The 20,829-nt window shown below is 34.6% G+C and overlaps 1 long non-coding RNA gene across 2 annotated transcripts; it reads left to right on the forward strand.

The window, feature by feature from the left end:
• The first annotated feature begins 469 nt into the window (after nt 1-469).
• LOC136553437 (uncharacterized) lies at nt 470-20,829 on the forward strand. 2 transcript variants are annotated; one of them, XR_010783154.1, is made up of 3 exons: nt 470-561; nt 17,293-17,387; nt 20,631-20,829. It is a non-coding gene; the product is annotated as an uncharacterized lncRNA (long non-coding RNA). The 2 variants fall into 2 exon arrangements; XR_010783153.1 differs by lacking the exon at nt 470-561 and having other exon boundaries at nt 17,038-17,387.

Here is a 20,829-nt window from a genome sequence, read left to right on the forward strand (position 1 = left end):
TTAGGAAATATGACAGTAGTAATCACACATTCATTAAGTACTTTACTCACTAAAAAAACTTACCAGTTTGCTTGTTTGAGGGTGGAGAGAGGGATTGGTAGTGGGTAAGAAGGGAGAACAACACCCCTTACTCCTTTTTTTTTTCTTTTTTCTCTTTTTTCTTTTTTTTTCCTCTTTTTTTTTTTCTTCCTCCTTCCTCTTACTTTCATCTTAAAATGCTGTGGGTAGAATGAAAGCAGAAACATGCTAATCTGATTTGTTTCAGGAGGCTTCTGATAATAAAGGGGCATATCACAGGTGTTCCTAATCAAGTCAGTTTGGTTTAAAAAAAAAAGTATTTTTAAAATTAGGATTTCCTGTAACACAGACAATGCGAGGGTCAAGCTGATGACCTACATCTATGTTTGGGGATCAACCATGAAACTGTGGGTGTTGGAAATATGTTATAATACATGACATTTTTATTGCAGGTTTTGACCTTTCAATAGAGAGCTGATTTTGGAGAATGGCTTACTCCTGTGATTGAAAAACTCTCTGGAAGGTTGATGGAGCATGAGCATGGTATATATTATATTAACATTTCTCTTATTACATATGTTCTTTATTTAAAAAAATGTATACAGTAGTATAACTTATTCAGAGTATTCAAAATAGGCCAGTTCTAATGGGATTGTTCAAGAATTTATTATTTGTTAAAATAATTCTTCTTTACACTCCTGTAAAATTATAAACACTAAGTATTAACACAGGCTGTGCTCAGAAGGAAATGAAGTGGCCAAAAATATATATAAAAAGCTGAGTTTGCAACAGCCTTGATCCATTTGAGCTATATAAATTCTCTGTATAGTATTGTTCTCATATTCCTGTCTTGGGAATTACTCCAACTGAAATGTTGCTAATCCAAAAACAAAGTATGGATGATATAAAAAAATTATTTTTCAATAACTTTATTTTTTTTTTGTTGGGAGGGTGTGTTAAGAATAGAATAGAATAGAGAGCTATCTGAGTGTATTTCCATGTAGTGTGTAAAATTTGGTTTTAAAGGCATTAATAAACTAGCTACCTGACAAGCAAAGAAGCAGAAAACAGAAAAAAAGAAAAGGTTTTCAGAGCCTTGCATCTGTACCAGAATATTCAGAAATTTTATTTATTTTATTTGTTGGCGAACAGATATTATATAGCAAAACACTGAACAATTTAGAGGAATTAATATGGACCGTGCTACACTCATATTGTAAGTCCTGCTTTGCACTAAAAGTACTCATTTGGCTGAAACTGAGAAATCCATTCAGAGTAATCATAACCTATCTACTCATATACGAACAGTCCTAACTAACCATTTACACAGACAATTGAAATTAAAATAGTAACTGGTCTTGGGTTGAGTAAATTTGTTTAAATACAAAATGGAATAGTAAAATCTGCAAGACTTTATCTTCAGCAGAACATATTGCAGTACAACAAATTTTATGAACATGTTGTGACTTTAGCAATTCCAACTTTCAGCTGGAATTCAGTTTTTATCCTTAATCAAATCTGTCTGTCTTCAAGAGCACTTCTTCTTTGTAGGAAGTAATTGTACCTTAAAATCAGAGGAGTTTTAAAAACCCAAAATTTCAGTTTATCCCAGTAACTCCTAATTTCTACCAAGCAAATCCAGTGAGGTGTAAATTTCATATTTCCTCATTGTTGTAAGTAATGGCTGGTAGAACTGAAGAATTACTGGAATTTACCAGCAGTACACCTCCTGTTACAGAAGTATTTGAGGCAGATGGGTTCTGAATATATTTTTCATACAATAATATGATTTTAGGGTGGTTAAGGCCTCCTAGAGAAAATTCTTAGTTGAGTAAGAAAATTTTGAATACAGAAAGTATAGGAACTAAACCTTAACTTTATATAAGCTTTGAAGTTTGTGATTAGTGAGTAGGTAATTCTTTCAGTTTTAATCCTTTCTTTATGTGATTAAACACACAGTGAAAGTACTTCTATTACTGCTGTAACTGTGTTTGGGTAACATGCCTAATATGCTCCCAAATAAATAAATATTTCGGTCTGTCCAGAAACTGCTTTGGAGGTACTACATTGCTGTTTTTTCTTTCTTATTTCCTTTTTTTCCTTTTTTTTTTTTTTTTTCCCTTTTTTTCTACTGGCTTTCCTAGGAAAATAAGGATTTTAGGATTTCACTGAACGGTTTGAGTTTGTTCATTTTTTTTCCTGTACAAAAGCAGTTACATTCTTGTTAATGAAAATCAGGATTATATTGCAAGGCAAAGGTATCTAAGGCTCCCTTGTGAGATATTTAAAAGGTGAAAGTTTGATGGAGTGTTCCTTGGTCTGACACAGGTTCAGAGTATTTCTCATAGATTCTTATTCAGCAAAAAAGGTGGTTTCTGGTTCACAACTGTAAATCAAAGGGATTTTACATTTAGGGTCTAATCCTACAAACTTTAATATACACAAGTAGTTCTAATGACTCACAACCATGAATAAGGATTTGCAGAATGGTATTCTCATTAGATGCACACTTTCTTTCCTTTTACAAATTTAGTATATATTGAAGTATTTAAAACTTTAAGACAAGTCTAAATGTTTTTTTAGAAAGTGCAGAGTTTTGCAGTAATGTAGTAATTGAGTCCCATTTACAAGCTCTAGTATCTTTTAAGAGTGCTGCAGTTGTCAGTTATGATTAGAGTGCACTTAAGGTGTTGATTTGCTCTAGAATATTTTTGTGCTGAATTTTGGCCCATATTAATTTTTAATTTTTTTTTCTAGAGCAATTTTGTACTCGGTAGTCAACATGAATGTTTCTTGACCTGAAGAGTAGATGAAACTTGCAAGAAAGGTGGTGGGGTGTGTTTGTTTTATTTTCCTACTCTTAGCCTCTCCTATTGTAGTTCTTATTTAGCAAAACAACTACTGATTTTGTGGCAAGTTCAGCCTGAATTAAGGACCTGCAGTGCTTGCCCCTTAAAAATTGCTGGTGTGGCTATTGCCAGCTGTGTGCTTGACTTTGTAAACTGTTTTGCAGTATCTGATTGTAATGAGGTTGAAAAAATAAAAATGTGCAGACTTCTTTACTGAAGTGCTTCAGATGTGGAACTTTTCATGGCCACTTCTGCTGTTCCTACTATAGGTAGAACACTTGAGGCTCTAACAAGTCTTGTTAACTAAATCATAATTTGAAAGCTGACAATGCAAGCTTATTACTCATCCACAAGGAGCTGTTGCAGATTACTTTTACAATTCGTTTATGATTTCTTTAAGGACTTCTCTTGCTTTGCAAAGGCAACTGAAATAATTTTCCTGAAAGAGATCTGTAGCTATAAATGCAACCCATTTCTAGTCACTTCAATACATGTAAAATCAACCATTGTTTGATATCTTAGGCATGACTATTTTAAGTTTTAAATCTGTAGCAATTGAATGTTCTGGATTTTCTTAGTTTAAACTAAATCCAGCCCTACATTATTTTAAAGTGGAGTTTTGTAGACTATTAGATTTAAATAGACATTAATTTTTATTGTTACTTCAGACAGTGAATGAAACATGTATATAGGAAGAATTTAAGACTGGCATACTTACACATCATTTTTCCTTGTCTGTTGATAAAATGATCTTGCTAGGCAATAGGAAAAGAAAAGCAAATGGCATGAAAATTCTTTAGGAAAAATAGTTAAAATATGCTAACTGGGATATTTAAACACTCTTCTCACTCAAATGTAAATATATATAAGTAACACATTGCCCCCTTTTTATTGTTATTTTTGTTTATTTTCAACAGAAGTCTAAGGAAGAATTTATGTAGACCCATGCATTGAAGGTTTCAGTGGGGGAATGAAAAATGTAATCAAAATTGTTAAGTGTTCATATGGTGTATTGATGGCTTCTTAATACACCTTGGTTTAGACTGCTGTTTGCACACTAAAAACAGGGCATATATGAAGATGCAATTGCTAATTGAGTAGTGTATTTGAATAAACAATTGCTTCTAGCTTTGTTAATTTTGTATTTCTTTCAAACACATGGATATTCATGGTATTTTTTTTTTCTGCGTTTGTTTGGGGAAGGACTTTTTTTTTATTCTAAATTTTTAGACCAGTATTATAAGAGAATTAATTCTTTTTATTGAAATACATTATCAAGACAATCTAGTCAAAGCAAGATTATCAGCAATATCTGTTTTTAATTTGTGAGGTACTTAAAAATCGTAGTAATGTTCAAATACCTCTGAAGTATTTATACCTTTTCTTTAACCCACTAAACTTTAAGAGCTTCGTTTTTACTTCCTGTAAGTGTCCTATAGGTTTGTTTGTTTGTTTGTTTGTTTTATTTTGTGGATGGTTTGGTTTGTTGGTGTGGTTTTTTTAAAGCCTTTAGTCAAAGATTTTTATGATTTTATATTTCCACTTCCTAGTTGACATGAAGAACAATTTAAATATTTTTTTAATTTTTTTAACTGTCCCTTCTCCCCACAGAAGGAAATGCATTTTCCTATTCATATGGAAATTAACTTAAAAATTTAGAAAGTATTGTAATTATGAACATGATTATGATCTTCCCAAATTTAACTGATCATTTCCTGCTTCAAAATAGATATATAAGTCACTTCTAGACATGCAAGTCACTTCTAGATTTAGCAGGACTTCCAGTTGATGAAGACATTTGCTTTATAATTCCTGTATTCTTTTGGAGCAAAATTTTCTCTTGGTAGAATGGGTAGATCCTGTGGTCTTATGAATGTTATTACTTTATTCTGAAAATGCCTTGCTTTCTCTTGTTGCAAGTTAGTCCATATTTTAGACAAGCTCAGAAATTAGACAAAGAAGATGCTCCATCTGTTGTGAAACATTGCAATGGCTCTTATAAGAAAGTCCTTCTCTAAGTGAAAATATATTGAAAAGTTTTTTGTGGAACAGAGTTCCCTTTTGATACTGTAACACTTATTGTCAGCATTTTCCACAGGCAAAAAGAACTCCTGATCAACAAGAATGATTATGTACTGGTTACCCTGTCCCTCTCCTCCCTAAAACCAAAAGATTTTTTCCAGGTTCTCAGGAGAAGGGAAAATGCTGCTTTTAATGCCAAGCACAGGAGTTACAAAAGCAGTACTCAAATCTGTACTTTTCTTCATTGAGTTAACACCTAATTCTAAAAATATTTTTTCAACTCTGTCAGAGTGAAGGATTGTAGTTCTGTAGGACCAGAGTATTTTTTAAACAAAGGGTCATAAGCTCATCTTTAATTCTATGAGTGTAGAAATCCATAGCTTGTATGACATGCAAGTGTTACTAATATATTCTCCATACTTTTTTAAGTCCTAGATTCATGACCTCTCTAAACAATTTGAGGGCAGATAAAACATGGTTTGAAATAAAATCAGGGAAAAATGCTTGCCTTCTCTTCCTAGTATTACCAGGTTTAAAATCTGGATCTTCATGGTGCCTATTTTGCCTGTGGGTTTAGGGTGGTAACAGGGAGACTCTTGAATTAGCAGGGAGAGAATAATTCCTTCCAGGGCATTGGTACTGCTAAACTCTGTTCTGTTGACACCAGCAACTCCTCTGGTTTTTTTGGTGTTTTGATCCCACCATCATGACAATGATTTTGGTTGTGAATATTGAGTATTTGCTCCAGAAATTGATATTTTTGTGAAACTGCATAAGAAACTCACTGAAATGCAAAATACAGTGTTCATAAGTTCTTTAATAAATCTGTTGTCCTTGATTTTTTTTTTTGGGGGGGTGGCTATTTAGGTATATAGACTTCTTGTATTTTTGGTTTTTAGTGTGTAGTACTTATTTGTCAACCTCACAGTCTTCTGACCTGAAAATGAGTTTGGAACACCGTTCAAATTTTTTGTTCAATTTTTTTAGCTTAACATAACTTCTGTTGCTGACCCACTTTCTGTTATTAAAAACCTGAACATCATTTGTCATTGAGGTAGGAATTAATGAAGGCTAACACTAGAGGGCAATTCAAAGCAACAGCCTACCCCAGAACAGTTATGGGTGCCTGTGGCCCTGAGATGAAAAAGAGGGAGCCAATGGCGACTTTCCCAGGGTCTCCCCAGACAAAAGCTGCTCTTTGTGATTACTCTCCTAAATGGTTTGTTTAACTCACTTTTCATATCTTGGAGTGCTCCACTGAATGAAAAAGAAGTTAAGACAGTTGTTATGCTTTGCTGAATTGCAAGTTAAGAAACATCTTCCACAGTGTCTTAACGCATTCACTCTTGCTATTGTCAAAAAGGCACAACTTTCTCGGTGGTGGGTTTTGTTTGGTTTTTATTTGCTGTCATGTGCTGCATGAAGCTCTTGAAAAGATACTGGGTTTTGGGGGGGTAAGGTAACATTGCAGAAAAGCTTAAATGTCTTTTGTTAAGTACCAAGGAAAATGGAATATATGGTGAGTAAAATATTTTCTTACAAAATACTATAAAGTTTGTCAAATTAAGATGACTGTATGAATAATTAATTTCATATTAAAAAATACACCCAAAGCAAACTACAGAATAAGGCATCAGAGAGGTATTTTGTGTCTCTAATTTTATCAAGTAAAATATATAGAATGGGAGAAAAAATTAGTTGAAGATGAGCAATAAAGTGCTGTATTTAATATTGAACCAAGTAGAAGCGATTGTCTGTGTATATTGTACACAATTTAAACAATTTATATAACAACGCATTACATAATAAATTACAGTTTTCACTGTTGCAATGTTCATTATAGATTTACAGAACATCTTAAATACTTGTAAATAATAACCTGTAATGCAAATGATGGTGTCGTGGTTCTTGAAAAGCACTCTAGTATTCTTATTTTAGCAATGCAAATTTTCTCATTATATTGAAATGTATGCACCCAGCCATGTAAATGCTTGTGGCACAGTACAAATTTGAAAACAAAGGGCATTTTATATAAGAGTGTATGTGTGAGTTTATACCTGTCTTTCTATCTAACTTTATGTGCATATATATATAATCTCTTACATATTTTGTGTATTTGTATATAAAAAAGCTGATCTATTATTAAAGTGGCATGTTTGTTTCTGCACTCTGGACCAGTTAGTCAAGTTGTATTTTCTTTGCATTCTTTTGCACAACTTAGTATTAATGTCTAAAATTTGCTTTAGCTGCAACAACTTTTCAAGTTGTTTTTCTATAAAGAATATTTACTTGCAATCGCTTTGGCAGTGCCACAGATCAATATAAATACTGCAGTGCATTGTTGCAGTAAACATTTACACCTGTTTTCAGCAGGTCTGATCAGCAACTGTAGTGCAATTTGAAAATATGTAATCTGCTGGCAGTGATGTGCCCAACCTTAACTGGTGCTGGTGCCTTTGAAAGAGAGCTATTGTGTCATAACACAGTATATATAGTCCAACAATGACTGGCCTTGATCAATCTGTCCAAGAAGAAAATAGTTTTCTTGCTTCTTAATTTGCAAAATGCACAACAGGGGGAAAAAGGAGCATGTGAAATTTAACCTATAGAAATTGATAGGTTCTCTGGGATTTAGGGGGGATTTTTGGTTTAACTGGGGTAGTGGGTTTGAGGAATTAGTTAGCAGCCATGTACAGTGATGAGAGGTCTTAATCACACACATGAACTCTTGGTTTTGGAATGTATTTCTGTGAAACCTGTCTGATTCTAGGTGATTGAACCAAGCATGCATGTAAGCTTTTAAGGAACTGAACCCTTAGTCTTATGCAGGTAAGACACTACCATTTTAAGAATAAGCACTTTCATGCCAATATGACTTTTCTCTTTTTTTTTCTTTTTTTTTTTCCTTTTACCAGCTTGATTTTTGGCCCTAAATCAAAGAGATAAGTTCTGTCATTAACATTAAAGCTGTCTTCATTATTTTGTTTATTTGAACAAAGCAAGAACAAATGTGTAAGTACCAGCAATGTGCAGACCAGTATTGCAATATTGGTCTGTTCTGCCTTTAAGCAGGTGGTTTCATGTGGCAGGCTGGAAGAGAGACTCTTTTTCTTCCCAGCTTTTGACAAAAAGATGACGCATATGACTCAGAATTAGAAGGGGAAATCTGCCAGTTTGCATCAGTTCCTTAACTTGTGGGCTGCTATTCACCACAAGAAAAATCAGTATACTCACACCAGTGCTGCTTAAGAGATGAAGAGTAATCATTTCCTTCAGAAAGTGTAGGATGATTGGAGTAGGCCTTTCTTACGTTACACTAAGCTTTTCCTATATTAAGGTATTTTTCAATTATATTAAATTTTTAGAAAGAAAAAAATTATGAAATGCTACATTTAATAATTAATATAGGAATCAGATATTATAGCTTAAAGGTAGATCAAAAGCAAAGTGATTTGTTTCATGAAATCTCTGTTTTGTTGGCACTGAAACTCAGCTGTTATAAATCTCCAGAGTCAAAAGGTAAGGGATTTTTTTTTGGTATATTTTTTAACCTATTTCCACATATCTGAATCTCCAGTTCCAGCTTTTAAGTTAGTAGGACTGAAAAAAAAATAAAAATAATAACTTTGAAGACAGAAGCCATCTATTTTGAAGGGGAAGATAATTACTTGAAGTATGGAAGATCTGTGTTTTCAAAATGTCTTGCCTTTGACCTGCTATAAAAGATAATGCAGATAATTCTGGTTCTTTCATATAGGTTTGGATTACGATGGAGAAACACTTCTTGCAGTACTGATATTGCTCAAGGAGCATACTGTCAAGTAACTTTTTATTTTAAAAAATTCAGATGCTAGTTTTGAGAAATTTAACATTTTTCAGGTTTGTGGGTATTTATTAGTTTGAGAGTACAATTCTGATTTTTTTAACTACTTGTGTACTTTAAGTTATAAATCCTTTTTCTTAATATATTAACATCTAGTTAATTCAGCATGGTTTTACTTTAAGCTTGTTAGTAAAATATTGAAAATCTAGCTTAGTATAAAGCTGTAAGAAGCACCCAGCATCTTTATCACTTGTCTTTTTTTTTTTGTGGATAAAGTTCCTTTCATTTGTCAAAACCGTTGTTATTATTTTGGAAAAGCATGTTCTAAGTGAAGTTTGTTTTCTAGCTGGAAAAATGAAATTTACTGCTTACTGATCTGTGTCAGCCTTAGAAAGCACCTTTTTATTTTGTATTAGCTCAGTTCTGTGAGTAGTGGATCTCATTGATGGAAAGTGGGGAACCAAACATGTTTTTGAAAGGGAGTACACAGATCTGTGTGTTAGATGGTATCTATTAAGATTAGTAGGATTCTAGTAATATTTCATGGAGAGGTGGGGAAAAGATTGCTGCACCAGCTACCACTTAATAAACAATAAGATAATATGACCAGGAATCTGCACCCCAAAGGTGTTATGGACACCTGAAACTTCTGCTGAAGTGACTAATTAAATAATGAAGTTGTAGAAATACAGCTAAGGGCTGGAAAAGTATAAGTAGCAGTTACTAGGAGGTGTTCCTCTGCTATTAACTCTTGGATTCCCTTAACAGTTGAGTTGATTTCTTCAAACAGGTCAGTCTCACCTTTCATAAGTCATGCTGTTGTCTGGCATTTTATAGAAGTCATGTAGTGATGATGTTAAGAAAAAGACAAATTTACTGCCTGAGCCAGAAGGCAGGCTTACAAAAAGCAACTTCTTTCAGGACACGAAAAGCTCTTTGTTCTGTGGCCTTGGTCTTTTTGTGCTTTGACCCTTATTTTATAGCATTGTCACTCTGACCTTAAATCTTTGAAAGCAGACAAGCAGCAAATTTAGCCCTTTACAAGTGGGGTTTCATTCTGAGCTATGGGCCTGGTTTTTATCTTTAGGCATTATAGTCCCATACAATACTGAGATGTAACAAAATCTCAATTTAAGATTGTGGTTTGGCATACTGTAAATAGTTATTATTTCTATATAAGGCAATTAAAAAAAAAGTTGTTCTGTTGCTGGCCTATGGTTTGTAATTATTCACCAATTTGAGGTAAGACAGCAACTAGGAAGGCAGTCTGGCTAATACTGACCAATATATTTTTCACTTTCCTAGAATTACTTTGGAAATGGATGCTGTGCACAGACCACCAGGGTTTCTGCACAAACGACTTGAATATTCTATTGAGGACAAGAAATGCTTTGCTATACATTCTAGAGTTAGAAGATTTAAACAGCAGTACTTGCATGGCCTTCTTTCATAAAAGGCTGTGCCAGCTTAGGGGAGCACAAAATTTTACACGAGGCCTGTGACTGTTACAAGAGCAAGTCTTCTGAGAACTTCATAAAACTTTTTTGTAAAAAAACCAGCAAATTAATTAATAGAGAGAACCAATACTTGATAGATTTTAAAGTTTTGGGTTTTTTTTATTTTATGTGTTTAAAAGGAGAACCTGTTTTTCCCTGTCTTAATAACTTTACATTATGTACATGGTTTGTATTGAACAGGTATTGTTGTTTGGAGAGGGATTGTCACTTTTTCTTTTATCACTAATGATTCTATATATTTCAGGTTTTGGAAACTTTAGCTATGATAATAGGGTAATCTTTTCTGAATTTAATAGTGTAATAATCTAAGTTTACATTTACTGGAGAGCTTGAAAATATTTATATTTTTTAATAATTTTTTTAATCTGAAAGGGTGCCAGAAAATTTTTTAATAGTCATACAGAAACTAAAGATTATATTCTAAGACAGATCTGGCTTTCTTTTTGATGGATCCACTATATTTAGTTATAATATTTTTTGTAATAAAATTGGGGGAAGGAATGTTTCAGTTACTACTATAATGAAATATAGAACTTATTTTGTAGAACTTAAAAAATAGCTTCTTAGTTTTTCTTAATTTTGTATGTGTCCTTTCAAGCAGAAAGAATGCTGGTACAGATTGAAAGTGTTCACACAGTTTTTCTTCCTGTGTGCTTGCCAAAGGTGCAGAGAAGACAGATTTTTAAAAGTTGTGTGCAAGCTATACCAGTGCAGTAAAGAGGGGTCTGGAAAACTTTTCTGAAATACAACTTTTACAAACTCTGCTAGAACTTGGAGCTTGTAATTTTACAAGTTCCCTGTAAAATGTTTCATATAGCAATCTAGTTAATGCATCAACTTCTGACAAAAAAACTTTTTAGAAGCTGGGAAAAGAGGTGAGAGGGGTTAGTCTTATTCAGTTTTATTTTTAAGCTGCAGTTGATTCTAAGATACAATTATGATATACCAAACAGTACATTGATAAATTTTTTGAGTGCTATATCAGCTTCCCGTAGTTATGCTTTTTTTAGCTAGGAAGCTATAAAAATGGACATACTGTACTTGTTCAAGTCAGAACTGTCTACCTTTCATTTTTTGCCGTTCACAGAAATCCATTGCATTCTGTTTGCTATTCAGCACTCCAATGGAAGCATCAATATTGCAGAACCAAGTAACAGTCTTCACTTTGGTCTGTCTTTCTGAGTGCAAACAAGGGCGGGGGGGTGCACCTCATACAAATTAATACATGAATCAAGCAGTAGATGCAGTAGTTGAAGTCTTAGATTTAGTAAAAAGGATTTAAACAGAATTTGATGCTGAGAGTCCTTAACTGCACTTCTAAATTTCTAGGTATTTTTATACTTCTGAATTTCTCAATGGTTTTACTTCCTGGTTTTTATTTTTAGCTGGCTTTGTTATTTCATGTTTATCTTATGCAGTAGTTCTGCAGCTAGTCTAAATCTGTTTGTTCATGATCCTTGGAGAGATGGCTGGACACATGATATAGATTCTCCAAATTTAGTAGCAGTAAATTTCAGTAATCAGCAGTCATCTGCTTTACTTTCGTTATTAATACTTCACATTGCAAAAAGTGTAGTTCTCCCAGTCTTTTGCCATGATTATATGGGGAGTATTGTTGACATAATCAGGAAGTAGTGAACACGCAATTTTTTTTTTTATATCAATGTTTGTGCTACCAAAACTTAAATTAGTGCTAGGTATCTCTGCTCAAATATTCATCTTTTGTTCAGAGAATTACTTAAAGCATTATTTTTGAATTTTTTTTTTTTTTTTGCACAACTTTATAATAGTCTTAGAAATATTCAGCTGCTTACTAGAAGGTATGGGTGGACCTATTATACATGGAGAGTGTGTATAAGCTTGGTCCTGGATTACTGCACCTCTTTGAGGAAAAGTGAGGCAGATTTATTGCTGTGTTACAGTTATTTAATTTTTAAAAAACCAAACACATGCAATTAAATTGCTAGTTTAGAGATAGATTTTTTTAAAAAAATTATTTAATTTTATTTTTTCTTTTTAGAACATAGAAACTTTAGAACTTTTTAGAACTGAAATTAAAAATCTCACTGTTACTGCAGGAGAATAGCAATCAAGGTATATAGTTTATTCTCCTAATTCTTCTTCCTCTAACCTCAATTAAGTTGAGTGAATTAACTGAGTATTGCAGGTTATGCCTGAACCAAATAATAATGGAATAGTAGCCGAAAGTACACAGATATCTTTAATGTTCTGAAATATTTCAGTGGAATCTTTTCTTCTTTTTAAAAATACATGCATATCACTTTAAAGGCTGCTGACACCACAAATTAGATGGAAAGACAGTTCCTTAACAAAGAAGCAAGAATGCAGCAATAAAATAATATACTTCTAAATCTTAGATTTGAGAAGGAACAAGAGTAATAAATTCTAGTATGATTGCAGTATAAATACTGCAGTGTTGAGTAAGCATATGACAAAATAAAATGAAACTATTGTTTTAACTTGGAGAGAGGGGTGTAAACAGTGTATGAGAAAGATGCAGCTACATACACTTTTAGATCTGAGAATCTTAGAGAATGGAAATGTTCAGATTTCTTGGTAGTGAACAGTGAAATTTTCTCTTTTTCCCAGATTAATTCAATAAAACCCTAAAAGTATTTTCCAGTGTTGAACTGCCATTGTGTGCACTCATAGTTAGTGGTATGTTGGTAGCACTGAACTGTTAGAGGAGAGCTTGGCAAATTTACCAGCAGTTGTCCAAAAAGCTACACTGCAAAATGTCCTGTCTAACATAGAAGTAACTTACTCCATTAATGGAATGCACAGAGCAGGACACACTTGTCAAAAATGCCCCACTTCATGCTGTGCCATCTCAGTGCAAACCCTGTCTCATTTCTGGTTCATCTAAGCTAACCTTGGGAAACTGAGATATGGACATTTATAATTGCTGATGTCAGGGCTGTAGAGGATGGGCAGAGGATGCACTAGTGGACAAATGTAATGCTCTTACACTGTGGAATACTTCAGTCTTTCAGGTTCATCTTCAGTTTCCTAATTTTAATATGAAATAAAGTTGGGAAAAGGTCACAATGAACAGTGAAGCAATAGCCTTGCTTTCATATTGGATCTGTTTTGTATTAATGAGTAAGGATGTGTTTTGTATTAATGAGTAAGGAACTAAAGCAATGGAATATGGTTGTGAGCAATGGTGTATAACACTATTGATGAGGAAGAGCTTCTGGCCAAGAAGTATGAAGGGAGTGCTTTTTTTGTATGACCAAAAGGCACGAGGTAAATGTTTGATTTTATATCATGTTCTTGGGTATTAGAGAGAACATACAGCGTTTAATACAAAGTTCTTGGTGTCTCTTACTCCAAGTCACTGGCCTGTCAGTCAGATTGCAGGCCTAGTGGTACCTTCTGGATATGTTACATAGAGGTTTAAGGAGCTTATTAGTAGTTATAGTAGCATTTAAGGAGCTTATTAGTATGTATAGTAGCCAGAATTGACTTGTAGCTGGTTTTCATAGGGTCAGAAAAGATTGAGTTTGGCTTGGTGTTGTCATAAACTCTGAACTATAAACAATAAAAACCAGAAATTATATTTTATATTGGGCTTGGTCTTTGATAAATCAACTAAAAAATACTGAAATCAAGGAAAGGCTCCTTCATTGCTTGGGAACACTCTAATTGCTAAAACAAGGGCAAATACATATACACATACACTTCTCTCTTTTTTCCTTTTTTTTTTAACAGTTCCAGTACATTTTTTTCAGAGCATTCCTGACTTGTGTACATGAGCTGCTTCTGAGGAATTTCAGTTTTGCATCTTCAGGATCCTTCTTCCTCAGCAGAGCTCTTGCTTATAGGGACTTGGGAAATGTAATGGATCTTCTTGCATACATGATTCCCAGCTTTTATTGAGGTCTTCTTTGTCAATCTGTCTCTCATCCACAGACTTAAAACACGAGGATGGAGGTAGGAGAAGCACTCATGGTAACAACTATATGACTTTATGACCAAAGCATAATGGTACACAGCTTTGTGAAGACATTCCTGGATTTCAATAGATTCCCAGCTCAGCTCTTAGTACACTTCTTATCTTAGACTTCCTCTTTTCATTCTTTTCCTGCTCCACAACCCCTTCTCTCACGTAGACTGCCTTCAATTTTATGTGATAATTTACTTATTCTCCTTGCAGGTTAGATCTATTTTAATAGCAGTGTAGAAAATATACAGTCACATTGTGTTGAATTTTGGGTTGGTTGGTTTCTTTTGGGAAATTTTGTAGTAAAGTTATAAAATAATCCAAACAATAAAACACCTTCCAAAATCATTAAAAAAAAAAAAAAGGGAAAACTCAAACAGTCTGGAATCCTGTAATTCGTGCAAGGTTTTGTGTTCATGTTTTGTATGGGTGGGTGGAATTACCTGCAAGTTTTCTTACTAATGTACTTTCTGTAGAAAATAGCATAATAGTTCTGCCAAGTCTTCATTTCATGTTGTGGATAGTTTAATTTTAAAGGGATTTAGTTATGCAACAGGAAAAAACCTTTCCATACTTAAGCTAGAACCTGAAATCAACCAGGCAATTGAAAGAATAGTATCTGTTAAACACATGGAGTTTCAAATGAAGAATTTGGCCTGAATGTAAAAATGAGAATTGCACTTCCAAAGGTATTAAATGTTGCAGCTGTCTTATTTAAGTAATTTTCTTTCAATCTTCTAAAGTAAATCTATAAGTACAAAACAATATTTTTTCTTGCTAGAGAATATTTTTCATAATCTTTTTCCAGAAAAGTAAATCTTTTACTGTTGGCTAGCATTTTTGCTCACATCTATCTTTATCTATGCCTTCCACATTACATGTATATATGGTGGAGATTTTGTCTTTACTTTTTCTTCTCTTGGTTTATGCCTAGCACAGTTTCTTCAGGGGAGAGACCAACTGTCAGAGCATATGTTTACAGTATAGGTTTATTTTGACTTTGCACTCCTGCTTTAATTCACCATGGTAAGTTGGGTAAGTTCTGCCTATTTAATTTAGTTTGCCTATTTTAGCTGTCTGATTTTAAAAATAAACATAGGTAGTAAGAGGTGGGGTGGGGATAAGTGTAAATAGAGCTGTGCATGTATAAAATATACTGGAAATGGCTCTTTGATGCAGTTCCTTAAGTTAGGATTCCTATCTGGATAAATGATATAAAAAGTGTTGCTACTGTTACCTGTAAATTTACACTGGCAATCTCACTTTAACTGGCACATTTGTGGCAAAGGACTCTTCTAGCAGATATTGCCCTGCTGTATTACTGTAGGAACAAAACTAGGAAGGGAGAAAAGAAAATTCCCAAATCTTTCCCCCACATGGCCTGCCAAATCTCTTTTTGGGCTTCCAGATAGCCCTGTTAATTTGCAGAAGTTGTCTGTCATGACCTGACTAGAAGGCTTATTGCAATGGAGGGGCGTGCTTGGGTCCATGCTGTGTAAGTAGCTTTTGTCTTAACAGTTTAGTATAAAAACATTAAAGAAAGCATAATTCATGTTATCTAAGGAACCAGTAAAAAGACTGCACAGACTAAAATCTCTGGCATTCTTTAGTCTAAGAAAATGATACCTAGCAGCGCCACAAACTCCACATCTCTGGCCTACATCAAGTAGCATGGTCAATTCTAGGCTGGGGGCAGATGAACTCCTGCCCATAATAACAGATAAGTTACTATTCTTGCTAACAATTGTTTTGGGTTATAATTTTTTTCCCCTCTGAAGTTAATTAAGGCTCTTTTGAATCTGTCTGCCCAAAAGTTGCAGTAAGGGTAAGCTGCAGAGCTAACAAATGGCTTGAGGACTGATAGAATAGTTCACAAAAGCTTATTTTGAAATTAGCTCTTATTCTCTTATATATGAAAGTTTTTGGGTTTTCTTTTCACATCCAAGTTTCCAGATGACAAAAAGTCAGATTAGAAAATAATCCAGAGTTTTTTGCTTTCTTTTGAAATAAACATCTGCATAATCTTTAGTTCCTCTAACTAGAAACACAGTTGTCCAGTTTGTGGTTTGTGTCTCATTAAGGTATTATGCACACATGACAATAAAATCTAGAGCTTCGCCATAAATAGTCAGCTTGGCAATGGACAGATGTTTTCTAAATATTTTGTAGCTCATTAACACAACTGATGTTACTACATGAAAGCTAAAGTTCAATAAGAAAATTCTGCATTCAGCTCAGAGTATGTTTGTGTTTCCCTGAAGCATGGTAGACACCTTGGCATAACGTAGCAGCACATAATGGTTTGTGGGTTTTGAAAAGGTGCAGGCCATATTGTGCTGCCTCAAAAATACAAGGATTTCATCACCCTGAAGAGACATACCACTTATGAATTAGTCAATCTTATGATGCTGATGTCTGTCATACTTTAGCAGCACGTAAATATTGGTGTTAAGACTGTAAATATCTCCAGTATTAACTGTGCTGCTGAAGTAAGGCTAGCCACTTCTGCACGTGAGTCGTGGAACAGGACATTGCATGTATTCCCTGTGCCTTTTTGTTGCTGTAAACTTATCTATTGTTTGTTTGTATATGAACACTTTCTTAGCCTTTTTTTGTGTTTTCATTTATTCAGAAACTATATTTAGAGCTTCATAGTATCTGATGGTAAATAAAATAGACATATATATAATTTTGTATTGGTTTGTGTGAAAACTGAACTTTTTTAAGGAGCCATCTCAAGCTACACCTGTCTAACAATGCTTTGGTAAGTGTGTTTGTTTATATATTAAAAACTATAAAATTAAGTTACTTTAATTCTCAAGACATTTCTTTATTAAAACTCATAAAACTGTTAATTTTTACAATCTTTTCTAAATTAGTGGAACTGGGAAGTATTTGGTCATGCTTTTAACAAGGAAAGCTCATAAAGAAAAAGTGTCTTCCAATTTTTTTAACAAAACTTATTAACCACTTCATTTCTTAAACCACTGGGCTATAGACAGGTAACAGTTTTATGGTTAGAAGTTTAAACTGTGTATCTGACTGTGAATTTACTAATTTTTTTTCTCATCTTCCACTAAGATTTTTCTCTTGCAGGAGAATCTTTCATTGAGATGATGGAAATTGCTGCAGTGAGAATGGAAATTACTTGGGCTCCTTTCCTTTTAAAAGCTGCATGCAAGAACTGTGTGGTGAGTCAAATGTAGACTAATGGTTATGTAAATGTCACTAATTTTAGATACAGATCTGAAAGTGTGTTTCCTTTTAAGATTTTATTTTCTTCACTATCATGACTCAGTATCACTTGCTAATCTAATTTTATTAGCCCTGTTGTATTTTACCATTTAAAATACACATACCTTATTCAAATAGTTCTTCACAGAGTCAAGTTAATACATCATATAGATGTTTTAAAAGGAGGAAAAAAGGCTTATCTGCACTCAAGAGTTGTTTTGATTTTAGCCTTCACAGAACTGCTACTGGTGCAGTTGCACAGGTACAGACATGATGTAGATGAATATGAATCCAAATTGTTATAATTCATTAGTTTGCATTATTTGACCATATTTCATAATTTCCTACTGGTAAAATCACATTCTCATTTTCTACTACTGCTATGAATTAGAACTGACAAAATTACTAATAGCTAAAATTTCCAATTTAGTTCAGACCCGAGCAGTTCTCAATAGCACAGCTATGCAGAATTAGATAGCCTACAGCTTTTCATAAAGAACATTTGTGTGCACATTTACCTACTACATTTCTCTTAAGACACATGACCAAAATGAAGTTGACTACTTAGAAAAAATATCCTATCTGGCTCAAAGTTGGATAGCTTTCTCATTGAGTTTCTTTAGGTGAGTTTCTTTAGGGAGTTTCTTTTCCTTCTTTCAACCTATGTAACTGCTAAATATTAAAGATCTGCACATATACTTCAGCCATTTGAGAACTTAGAAATGCTTGGAAAGACCTGAAAGGTCTCTGCTTTTTTTCATCGTACTGCAGACTGGTGCTTGCAGCAGGCCCATCCATCCAGTTGCTCTTGTAGATCTAGTATTTTAACGTACCCAGGATTTTTCCCAGAGACTTCCATGAGTAGATGTGAATCTAAAGAGCTGATCAGAGACTTGAGAGCATACAACAAATAAGTCTATTTGCCTGGCTTTGTCAAAGTCCAGTGGCCAAACTGTTTGTTCCTGACTACTTCATTGTATTCGTGTTGGCCTTTGTGAGAAGAGTGAAGCAGCCTGTGCTTCCTTCTGGTTCACCATGCAAACTACTATCACTGGCACAAGGGCAGGAAATAGCAGGGAGCAGGAAGAAGCAGAAGGGCAAAGGTTGGAGTGCCTTGTTCGGTGGCCCTAGCAGCATAGAATAGTTCAGTGACATGGTGAAAACACAGTTTGAGCATTTGCAGAACCAGAGTTCAACTGAGGAACCAAAGTTCCTGTCTGGATAAGAAAACTACTTCAAATGCTTATGAAGGCCTACTCAAATGATTCACTTCCTAAACCTTTGCAAAGGATGTTACATTTCTCACATGGTACTCAGGTGGCTTAATATTAGCAGTTATATTTTCCAGAGGTTTGCCTGTATGGGTGGTGCCAGAGACTGTGGCTGGATCAAACTCACTTCATGTTGCAGCTCTGGGGTCCTAAGGACTGTGCCTGATGTAAGAAAGGAAGGCTCACTGTTTTCAGTTCAGGTGTTTATTTTCTGCTAGGCTTAGGAGCTGTATGGGAAAAAGATGCTTAATTCACATTAAAAAGCAAGAAAATATAGGCCTGCTTGAAAATAAACTGAGGCTAATAGCTGTATATGAGTGAAGACAACTAGTTTTAGGAGCATGTCTAAAAGTGCGATGTTAAAAGGTTGGAGCTGAGAACAGATACAGGAAGATCTGATGAACTGGAAAATCAGAAGGATTGAAATATGTTGGGCAAAGATTTAGGGGTTTGTTTGTTTATTGAAATTGGAGAAGCAGCAGCCTGACTGAGGGCATCTGCCTTGAGGCAAAGAGAGCTAGTCAGGTTTAGGGAAAGAGGCTTGCACTCCTTAGATGATTGCTAACATTCACTGGAGTGCTCTGCACTTCACATCCAGAAGGGAATACAGACTGTTAAGTAGTAGCTTTTGCTGTCACATGGGAAATCACTGTCAATTTCATCCCCCTCCTTGTATTCCACAGAGAAGAGGGCAAACCTATTAGTACCCTCAGCTACTTCATGGATTTTGGTCCTGAAAAGAAATCTCAAAGTAAGAGTAGTTGAGGTTGTAAGGGAGATCTCTAGTTCAAACAGGGTAGTTTTTTAAGGCTATGTCCAGTCAAGTTTGAATATATTCAAGGATGGAGACTCTGCAGCCTGTCCTATTCAACTAGAATTTCATGCACTTAATTTCTTACCTGTGGCCTCTTGTCCTATCTCTGGACAGAGAAGATCCTGGCTGTGTCTTCTTTACTCTGCTGTACCCCCACCAGCAGGCATTTAGAAACATTGCTGAGATCACACAAACACAAGCCCTTTCTTCTCCAGGCTGGAGTCTCAGCTCACTCAGCTTTCTTCATGTGAAAGATTCTTCAGTTCTCTCATCGTCTTTGTGGAAGTAAATAAAATGCTTCATCTAATAAGGGGAATTAGAATTCAAAGGAGGAAATGTGGGGTTTTTTTGGGGGGGGGGGGGGGAATAAAGCGTAAGCTAATAACTGTAAAAAGAACAGAAAGATCAGAAAATGAAACATTAAGAAGTTAGATAACTCCTGCTTTAAGATTCTGCAATCTTCATTTGCCCCCTTGTGTCAGTATACTATGAAGCAACCTTTGTGATCACACAGAATGTTTAATCTATTGATAGGGTCAGCCTGTGGTGCTGAGCTGGGGAGGGTGCTTGTGGGCTGCAAGCAAGAAGCCTGACATTGCTATAGGTGCTGCAGACATTAGTAAAAAATTCTCTAGGCAATGGAACAAATGGCTGCAAGTAGAGAAAACCATGTCTTCATGGTTATGTCAACTGAGAATTCCTAAGAATTGGATGTGATATTTATTTTTTGCCTTTATTCTTGTGTGATGCTGGACAAGTAACCAGGCCATTGTTTCTGTAGCGTGTATATTGTGCTTTACTTTAGAGGTGTCTGATTTAAAACACATATCTGAAAGAAACACTGGTGGTTCACATTGGTAGCTGAGCTTCTTAGGAGTTGTTATTTGAATTATAATACTCTGTAAAGTTATATCTGCTGACAGTCTCCTGTCTTCTTAAAAAGAGCTTCAAACTGTTGCATACTCTAATAGTTTCTACACCTCCATGTCATGTTTAAAGTAGGGGTAATGGACACAAACCTTGAAGGGCTGGTAGCTACTTTTGTTTAGTAGCTGTACTACAGTAATGCATTGCCTTATGGAATTTTATATGGCATTTAATAATTCTGATTTCAGAGGAAGAGGTGAGTACTGTGCATCTTTTAAAGACCAGATCTGCAATCAACTTTCCTTGTTACCAGCTCAGGCTGGGAAGCAGAGTTTCTGTGCTGTTTATTCATGGTCTATTTCTGCAGTCCTGTGAACTCCAAAATACTCTGATTTGTGTCCTGTCTTGTCACGGATTCATTTTGCAAATATAACTCATTATTAAACA

Source organism: Molothrus aeneus, chromosome 2 (genome assembly GCF_037042795.1).
Source record: "Molothrus aeneus isolate 106 chromosome 2, BPBGC_Maene_1.0, whole genome shotgun sequence".
NCBI classification, from domain to species: Eukaryota; Metazoa; Chordata; class Aves; order Passeriformes; family Icteridae; genus Molothrus; species Molothrus aeneus.